Source organism: Solanum dulcamara, chromosome 2, assembly GCF_947179165.1.
Source record: "Solanum dulcamara chromosome 2, daSolDulc1.2, whole genome shotgun sequence".
Classification (NCBI taxonomy): domain Eukaryota; kingdom Viridiplantae; phylum Streptophyta; class Magnoliopsida; order Solanales; family Solanaceae; genus Solanum; species Solanum dulcamara.
In genome coordinates, this window is record NC_077238.1 from 65,574,213 (window position 1) to 65,582,939 (window position 8,727).

Genomic DNA, 8,727 nt, shown 5'->3' on the forward strand with positions numbered 1-8,727 from the left:
TTCCTATGACAAGTTTACCACATTTTGTTCCCAAGGGGGAGATATTGTAATACCCCAGATGTCGAAAAGTTGGAAAAAAAGAGAAATCATCAAAATGTTAACTGGACCCAAGTTTATGATCGTCTCTATGAGTCATAGAGGTTTCTATGACTTGTAGAAATGATTTGTAGAGGGAGTCTTTATGGTTGATCATGACCAATATCAGAGAAAGGTCCTATGACTTAAGTTGATGACCCATAAATCCCTAGATGACCCGTAGACAAAACTCGTAGGAAGGGTTCAGAGGCTAAGTTCCAGAAGTCCCTCAAAGGAAAGTCTATGAATTTACATGATGACCCATAGGAACAATTACTAGTCATAGAAATAACTCGTAACCAAAGTCCTGAATCTCTAAAGTTCACAGGTTTAGAGACCTACAGGATGGGTCAAATCTATGACCCGTAGATGAGTTGACGAGTTGTAATAACAACTCATTTACAAACTTTAGAGTCTTGAATTTAAGCCCATTTCAGATACCTGCAAGATGAGTCATCTTAACGACTCATCATCACTTCGATGACCCATAGAAGTGTTACGTAGGGTTGTCCAGCCATGTTTTAATGAAGGTTATTCATGTATTTTCCAAAGTTTGATTCAATTAACCTAGACACTTTTATGGACAAGTCCAAAGTCTATATATTTTCAATTCTTTAAATTCCCCTCCTATTCAAGTCATTCTTCTAAAAATCTCCAAGGCAAGGAACTCAATTCCCCCAAAGGTTCTCATCAAGTTCAAGCTAGGGTACCAGATTTCTTCCAAAATTGCTTTCCAATTCTTTGTGAATTCAATCATGGTTTGTGGGAATATATACTAGAGTTCCTTTCACCCATGGAGTCCCAAAGCTTTCTCAAAGTTTTCATTCAATTTTAATTGATTATGAACTCCAGTTTTGATGAATTGCATTAGGCTAATTTAATTCTATTTTTAGATGTTATCAATGATCATTATAAGCCTGATTTCATATAAATTGCATGATTTTGAGATGAATTATGAATGCCCATGCATAAAGCTATTTTTAAATTATGATTATGAAGTTAAATATGATTTTCATGAATTAATTATGAGTTTAATGATGTTGAAAGAAAGTTTCCATGATTTAAAGTTGAAATTATGATTTTATGATGAAAGTATTATGATGATAAAAGTTAAGATCAAAGATGCTAATATGGTTTGATAATTCCAATCCTCACACAATCATATTTAAAGATGGTGATACGGACAATTCTCCCCAAAGTTATGGATTCTTATGAATCACTAAAGCTAATGACCTATTCTTAATATGTTTTCTTAAGATTGACTGATAGGCAGTTACTATTTTTCCCTATTATGTTGTGATGATTTTTTTTGAGTTTTCATTGAGATATTGACTAAGCACCAAGGAGAGTTCTAGGTTTGGTTCTGTAATGTAGTTAGTTACACAAGAAAATCCTAGTAGCACTCTAAAGTCCCAAACTACGTTTCCCACATAGGATTTGCCTTCATTTCCTAGCTAGTGGATCCACATATAGCACAGTTAAGTTGAGTTGACATGAGTAACATAACGGAGTATACCCTGGGAAGGTAGCCTCCCCATTTTCGATGTGGGGATCATCAGATTCTATGTAATAGCTCACATGGTCTTAGATGTTGGTTAAATGTCTTATCCCACACAAGTTAAATGTCAAATTATGAGTTTTGTGATGGAGTTTTATGATATGTATTGACCATGTGTTTCATATGTTTTCAAATGCTTTAAGCTTTACACATGTTCATTATGATTGGTCATGCATCTTATGGCATACTATTTACGTTTCTTTACTTTTTCATTAATACCTCACATACGTAGTACATTCAAATGTACTAACACATATTTTACCTACAATGCCTCATAATGTAGGGGCGGATGACACTCACGATCATCCTATTCATGGGTAAAGTTGTTTAGTTATCAAGAGTTGGTAAGTCCTCATCTTATTGAGGGCAAATACTTCTTTTCATGTTTCTACTATTTATACTTCTTTATATGTTCGGGTGAGCTAGGAGCTTGTCCTAAGACCCAATCAAAGACTAGAATAGATGCATGTGTAGACGCTATATGAGGTAGTCCGAATTACACATCTTAGCATTGTTATCCCTTAATTCCATCACCTTGTGTTGATTACTTCCACTTATTTCAATATGTTTCTTTACCTTACGAATGTGATGTATGCTAAGATTTTTGGTTGGGTTCCCTTTTATCCCGATGATTGTGTCACGTCTTGGCCTTAGTTTGGGTCGCGACATCTTTCAATTGGAGGAGAATGGTAACTTGATCTTGATTTTCTTTGACCTATGCAATTAAAGATAATTCAGACCCATTCCAAATAACGGTACCATCATCAGTAGAGTTAATAAGTTGAACTCTCAAATGTTCAACCCTATGCACCACTTTAGCCAATTCTTTCTTTCCCTACTCTACATGGGTAGTGCTCCCGATAGATTAACTTCTAAGATCATTAACAACCACATTAGCTTTAACTGGGTGATAGAGGATACTCATGTCAGAAGCTTTGAGCAATTCAAGCCATTTCCTCTGCGCCATGTTCATCTCTTTCTCAGTAAACACAAAGTCCAGGCTCTTGTGATGAGTGAACAAATCAACATACACACCATAGAGATAGTGATGCCAAATCTTAAAGTCAAATACTATGGCTACAAACTCAAGATTATGAGTTGAGAATTTTATTTGATCAATCTTAACTTGTGTTGAAGCATATGCAATAACCTTACCCATTTGCATCAACATGCATCCTTATCCAACTTTGGATAGATTACAAAAGATCCAAGCCATCGATTTCCTCGTTAGGGACAAAAAAGGAGTAGTAGTCAATCTTCCTTTTAGTTCTTGAATACTTTTCCCACAAGCGTTTGACCATTGGAACTTAGACTTCTTCTGAGTAAGCTTACTCAATTGATATGATATCGAAGAAAATGCCTCAACAAACGTCTAGTAATAACCAGCCAAGCCCAAGAAACATCGAGATATGGGTCTTATCCATTTCTTTACCACCTCAATCTTCTGTAAATAAATACATATACCCTCACCAGATACAACTCCCTATCTTTGAAAGTCCGAAGAACAATTGTAAGATGATTGGCTTTCTCCTCCTCATTTCTAGAGTAGATCAATATGTCATTCATCAACATAATAAAAACATATCCAAATAATGTTTGAACACTCGATTCATTTAGTCTATAAATATTGCATAAGCATTAGTCAAACCAAAAGACAGTAATAGGTACTCCTAAAGACCATACCTAATTCCAAAGGCTGTCTTCGAGATATCACATTTTCTTACTTTCAACTGATAATAGCCTAATTTGAGGTCTATCTTAGAGAAAAAAGTGGCACCCTAAAGATGGTCGAAAAGATCATAGATCCTCGTAAGGGGATACTTCTTCTTTATAGAAATCTTGTTCAGCCTAATGATACTCAATGCACATTCTCAAAGATCCATGTTTCTTTCGTACGAATAGAACAAGAGCACCCAAAGGTAAGATACTCGGCCTAATGAATCCCTCATCTAAGAGATCATTCAACTACTCTTTCTTTCACAACCGAACTCTGAATATCAAGAACCCTAAACCCTACAACATCTCTCTAGTAAAAGGCTCCCTAAAAGGGCAATTTAGTCACAAAAATGGAAATAGGGTGGGACCCACCTCCCGATGCTGAAAAATTTGGTTCGAAAGATGAAACTGTAGATTCCGTCGAGACGAACACAACAAAAGTTACCACGTTACCAGATTCCATCTACAGCTCCTCAAATCTCCAAAATACTGAAGAGATCACTTTTCAAGTTTCTTGGGAGGAGCTGCTGAATGCAGAAACAATTATTGCTTTGAAAAATTGTGGATTGCTGCAGGTTACAAGTAATATAGGAGATGCATCCTCATCTCATATACTACATACAGTGCAAAAATCCGACACAAAAACAGTCCAGATTGAGAGCAATGAAGAGGCGCATATTGACACCACTGTGCAACCACTGCGCCTTCACGTTTCAGGTGGTTCCGGTGACATTCGAGCCATCGCACCACCTAGGCTTTGTTCTTAAGGATATGGCGCCCCTCAGGGAACAAAAATCTCCGACGAAAACATCACCGACGAACAGTTCGGCGTCGGCAGCGGAGCTCCGGCGAACAAAACTGAACAAGATGAATACCAAAATGATCCTCAAGCTATTTCCCATCCTCCCAGCCATGAGTGCCAACTCGAATATACTCCAATTGTTTCGAATTCCCATTTGAGCTCTGACAACAATGGAGTCGCCGGAGCTCCGGCGACTGAATTCATCCAAGACCAATACCAAAAGGGGCCTAACAGTGTGGAGAGGCATTCTAACAATAAAATATGTCTCGAATCTCCACAAACAAGTTCAAATTCAAAAAGTTGTCAAGACGACTTTGGGGGTGTCAGAGCTCCGGTGAACCAATTAGCACAAGACCAATTCCAAAAGGTCCATTAAGGTGTTAGGAGGTTCCCAAGCTATATAGAGTGCCTCGAATCACAACCAACAAGCTCAAACTCAAAAAGTCGCAAAGACACTCATCTTAATGAAGAACACTGTGATAGTGTTCTTCAATCTGAATTGGTAACTGGTGCGATGGATCATGATAAATATGACCAACAAGAAAATAGAATGGGAACATTGGAAGGCATTGAAGAGTATGATCAAGTCCCCAAAGAAAATTCGAAGGGGAATTTCGTTGTTGAGCAAGGGAACAGTGCCCCTACAGTGGTTCCTCCAGGTAAGTCCTCTAACTATTTCAATCAATATATAATAGAACGTACTAGTCATAATCACAATGTTGATCAAATGCATATTCATACTGTCAAATTTCATTAAGTTAGTCTAACTGATAATAATACTCAAAAAGAAAATGTAGCTAATGCAGCTACTGTTAAGTCTACTGATATGCATCTTGTTATGTCCAAGAATAATGAAGTACTGCAGACTTCTACTCATAATGTTGATGTTGATCTTGTTGATAAACACAAGGAGCAGGGGAACATATTACCTGGAAATGTTGAAAAAACCAAACAAACTGCCCAGTTGAACAGGGGTCTCAATGTGAAATTTCAACATGTCCAAAAACCTTATGTTCCTAATAGTAACCTAATGAAAGTGTCTAATAACTTTGATGCTTTCAAATCCAATAATAAATCTGCTACTATGAATACTGGAAGCAATTTAGGTCCCAAATATCCAAACCAACTTAGAGCTCCAACTTTTAATACTTCTATTTCTACTAATCATGTGGTGTCCCCTACTAATCAGTTACATGTCAAACAAAACAAGCATCCCAATACTAATATTCCAACCCCTCCAAATCCTGTCATCCATCAGACCTTGGCTACTAAGCTGAGAGCCCAAGAAGCCATTAAAACAGCTATTATTGATATTACACCCCCCAAAATTACTACAAAACAAGGCTATCCAGCTATAGTATTTACATAAGAAGATTTCTTGGTGAAATTGGCAAGTGATTGTAAGTATACTCTGATAGGAAAATTCACTAATACTATGCCTAAGATAGAAACCATTAGAAAGGAATTCATCTTGCAAACAGAGCTCAGAGGAGGAGTGAAAATTACTCATTTTAACTCTAGGCATCTGTACATAGACTTGGACAATGAATATGATCACTCTACTGTATGGTCCAAAGGAAGAATGTACATAAATGGATAGCTTATGACACTCCAGCTATGGACCCCCACCTTCAAGCCTGAAGAAGAAACCTCTCTAGTTCCTATATGGGCTATATTACCAGAACTACCTTGGCACTGTTATCGTCTTGAAGTGGTAACCCCTTTACTGTCCCCAATTGGAAAGGTGTTGTTCTTGGATTTGGCAACCTACAAGAAAACAAGGGGTAGTGTTGCCAAAGTCAAAGTACAAATTGACCTTACAAAAGAAAGACCACAGCATGTATGGATGGGCTATGGTGAAGATGAAAATGGAGCAGGAAGGTGGCAGTCTATTCAATATGAAGGGGTGCCAGATTACTGTCAACACTGCAAACATCAAGGTCACACCATTCATGTTTGTACTATTAAAAGAAGGGATGAGGATAAGCAGAAAAAGCAAGTTCAAGAAGAAGAAGCAAGACACAAAGATAAGGACAGCACTGACAAAAATAAGGAACAACAGAAAAATGAGCTAAAGCACCAAGAATACAAACAAAGTAAGGAACAACAAAATACTAGCAGGGCTGCAGCTGAAAAAAGAGACCAAGAACATGCAGGTTGGCAAATTCAAAGGAGGAAAGGTAAAAAAGAAGAACAACACCACCAACAACAACCACAACAACATAAAACACAAGTATACATGACAAAAGGGGAAACTTCAGTAGCAGCAGCAGCAGAGAAGGGAAAACTCCACAGCAGGCAGGTATGGTTAATAGCTCTAAATATAATACTTGTACTAACCAAACTTGTAATGTAGACTCTGGAGTCCAGAGCTTACTCCCTACTCCCCATACAACATTGGATCCCATCCCCCATAAGCCTATACAGCAGGTTCTACATGGTACTGGAAGTAGCAGACCTGCAGACAAACAAAAAGAGCAAAATATTACAGCTATTTGTGCACCAAGTACTGCTGTGAACAATGTGGAATGCAACAATGCCTATGGAAAAATCCCAGGTATTGACTCAATGCTCCCACACCCCCATGGCTCCCCCAATTACTTTAATGTCTTAAATGGTATTACTATTGTGGCTGATGAAGTCTGTGGAGGTGAGGATGAGGGAATACAGGAGAAAACCACTAATCTGCAGGAAGGGGAAACCAAGGGGAAGGAAAATTTGGCTAAACATAGAAAAGATCCTAGAACCCCTGTCAACACTCTTCCAGCAGAAATAAGGTCCTCTATGCAATGGCAACAAGATGATATTCAACAAGTTCCAGAAGACAGGTTACAGCTCACTGTAATGGATAAGGGAGGTGCAGAATCTCCAAATAGCTGTAAAGGAAATATGGGTGCAGTTACTAAGCTCCTGAATAATAAATATACTCTATCTCTGAGTAAGAAGAAGAGGGATGCAATGAAGAAAAAGTTAGCTCAGAAACAAAAAACATCTCTGTTTGGAAAAACACAACACAGAGTGAACTATGTGTTGGTTGATGAACAAGCAGGGATTCATGTGACACCTCTTCAAATTCAATCCAGTTCTACTGAAGTGTGTGTTCTTAATAAGAGAGCCATATCAGATGACAATGAGGATGAATACAGACCTATTCAATCTGAAGATGAAGAGGATCTGGACCAAAGGGAACAATCTCAAGATGAGGATGAGGAAACTAGTACCTCTCCCTTTAGAGCATTAGAGGATATCACAGATACTACAATACAGGAGGAGGTGCTGCAAGTCACTGAGGAGAAGGGTTTATTACCTAGGGGTCAGCAAGATCGGAATAAGAAGAAAAAGAAACAAGACATCTCCACTAGTTTAGATAATGCTACTTGTAAGAGTGGCATCAAAACAAGGTCCAAATCCATGAAACCTTGATGATGAATACAATATACTGGAATGCAAGGAGTATTGATACTCAAGGTGCTTTGGATAGACTCCAAAAACTCAAGGATTATCATAGTCTCTCTATGTTGGCAATTCTTGAACCATTTGCTCATCAATCACAGATCAACCAATACAAAAATCAGATTAGAATGAATAATGCCTGTTATAATTCTAATAACAAGATTTGGCTATTCTGGAATCAGGATGTGGACTGTCACATTAGAGACCAGGATGAACAACAGGTGGCTGATATTGATACCTTCCTGGATACTGTTAAAATATGTTGGGATAGGCATATGGAAGGAAATCCTATGAGAATTTTCCACCAAGGGCTACATCAAGCTGGACAAGATATGGATGGCAAGCTTCAGGAGAAAAAGATTAAAAAGGATCAAACAACCTCCTTGAACTATTTTTATCTTCAATGTTCTAACTTACTCTTCAAATTGGATATCAATACGACTAGTGATAACCACTTTGAAGGTTCTACAGTTAGGACCATTGTAAAGGGGAGAGTCTCCCCTGCATCTTACCTACCTAGGATTAGAGTAGCCTTTTTCTTTTTCTTTCCTTTCCTTCTACTTTTTGACTGTGCAGGAACTTGTACACATGCAACATATCAATCTACAATTGGAGGGCCAGCTATGTGTGCTGCATATTACAGCAGTGGCATGATGGAGCACTTCACCATTTGGAGCTTGCAGCTTGTGGAATTCCTCCATGCAACCAGAACTTACATCAAGGGGCTGGTGCTAGAGTGTCAGCAACTGAGCTTGGAATTCCAACAACATGCAGCATACAAGGAGAAACTATAGCACAGTTTTTGCTGTGCAGAATTTTCTTGTTCTTTTACTTGTGCAAGTACAATACACAACTACAATCTCCAAGAACAAGTTCTTCAGCATACAACAACTCACTAGAACATAAAGCAACATCAAGACATACCTGCAACAGATGGACTACAGCTGCAGCAACAGCCATCAAAATTCCAGCACAGGCCACAGCTGCAGCCCCCAACAAAAGCATCATGCAACATCAAATTGACTCCAAACTGGGCAGGAATACAGAAAATACAGTAGTTGCAAAGCCCAAGAAGTTTTAGCTCAAACGGATATTTGGAGACGTTAGTCGAGCGACCTTGAAA

At 38.2% G+C, this 8,727-nt stretch overlaps 1 long non-coding RNA gene across 1 annotated transcript; it reads right to left on the reverse strand.

The window, feature by feature from the left end:
- Positions 1–5,779: 5,779 nt before the first annotated feature.
- Positions 5,780–8,208, reverse strand: LOC129876439 (uncharacterized). The gene is made up of 3 exons (XR_008763373.1): positions 8,121–8,208; positions 6,492–6,609; positions 5,780–5,918 (listed from the first exon to the last, which is right to left on the reverse strand). It is a non-coding gene; the product is annotated as an uncharacterized LOC129876439 (long non-coding RNA).
- Positions 8,209–8,727: the final 519 nt, after the last annotated feature.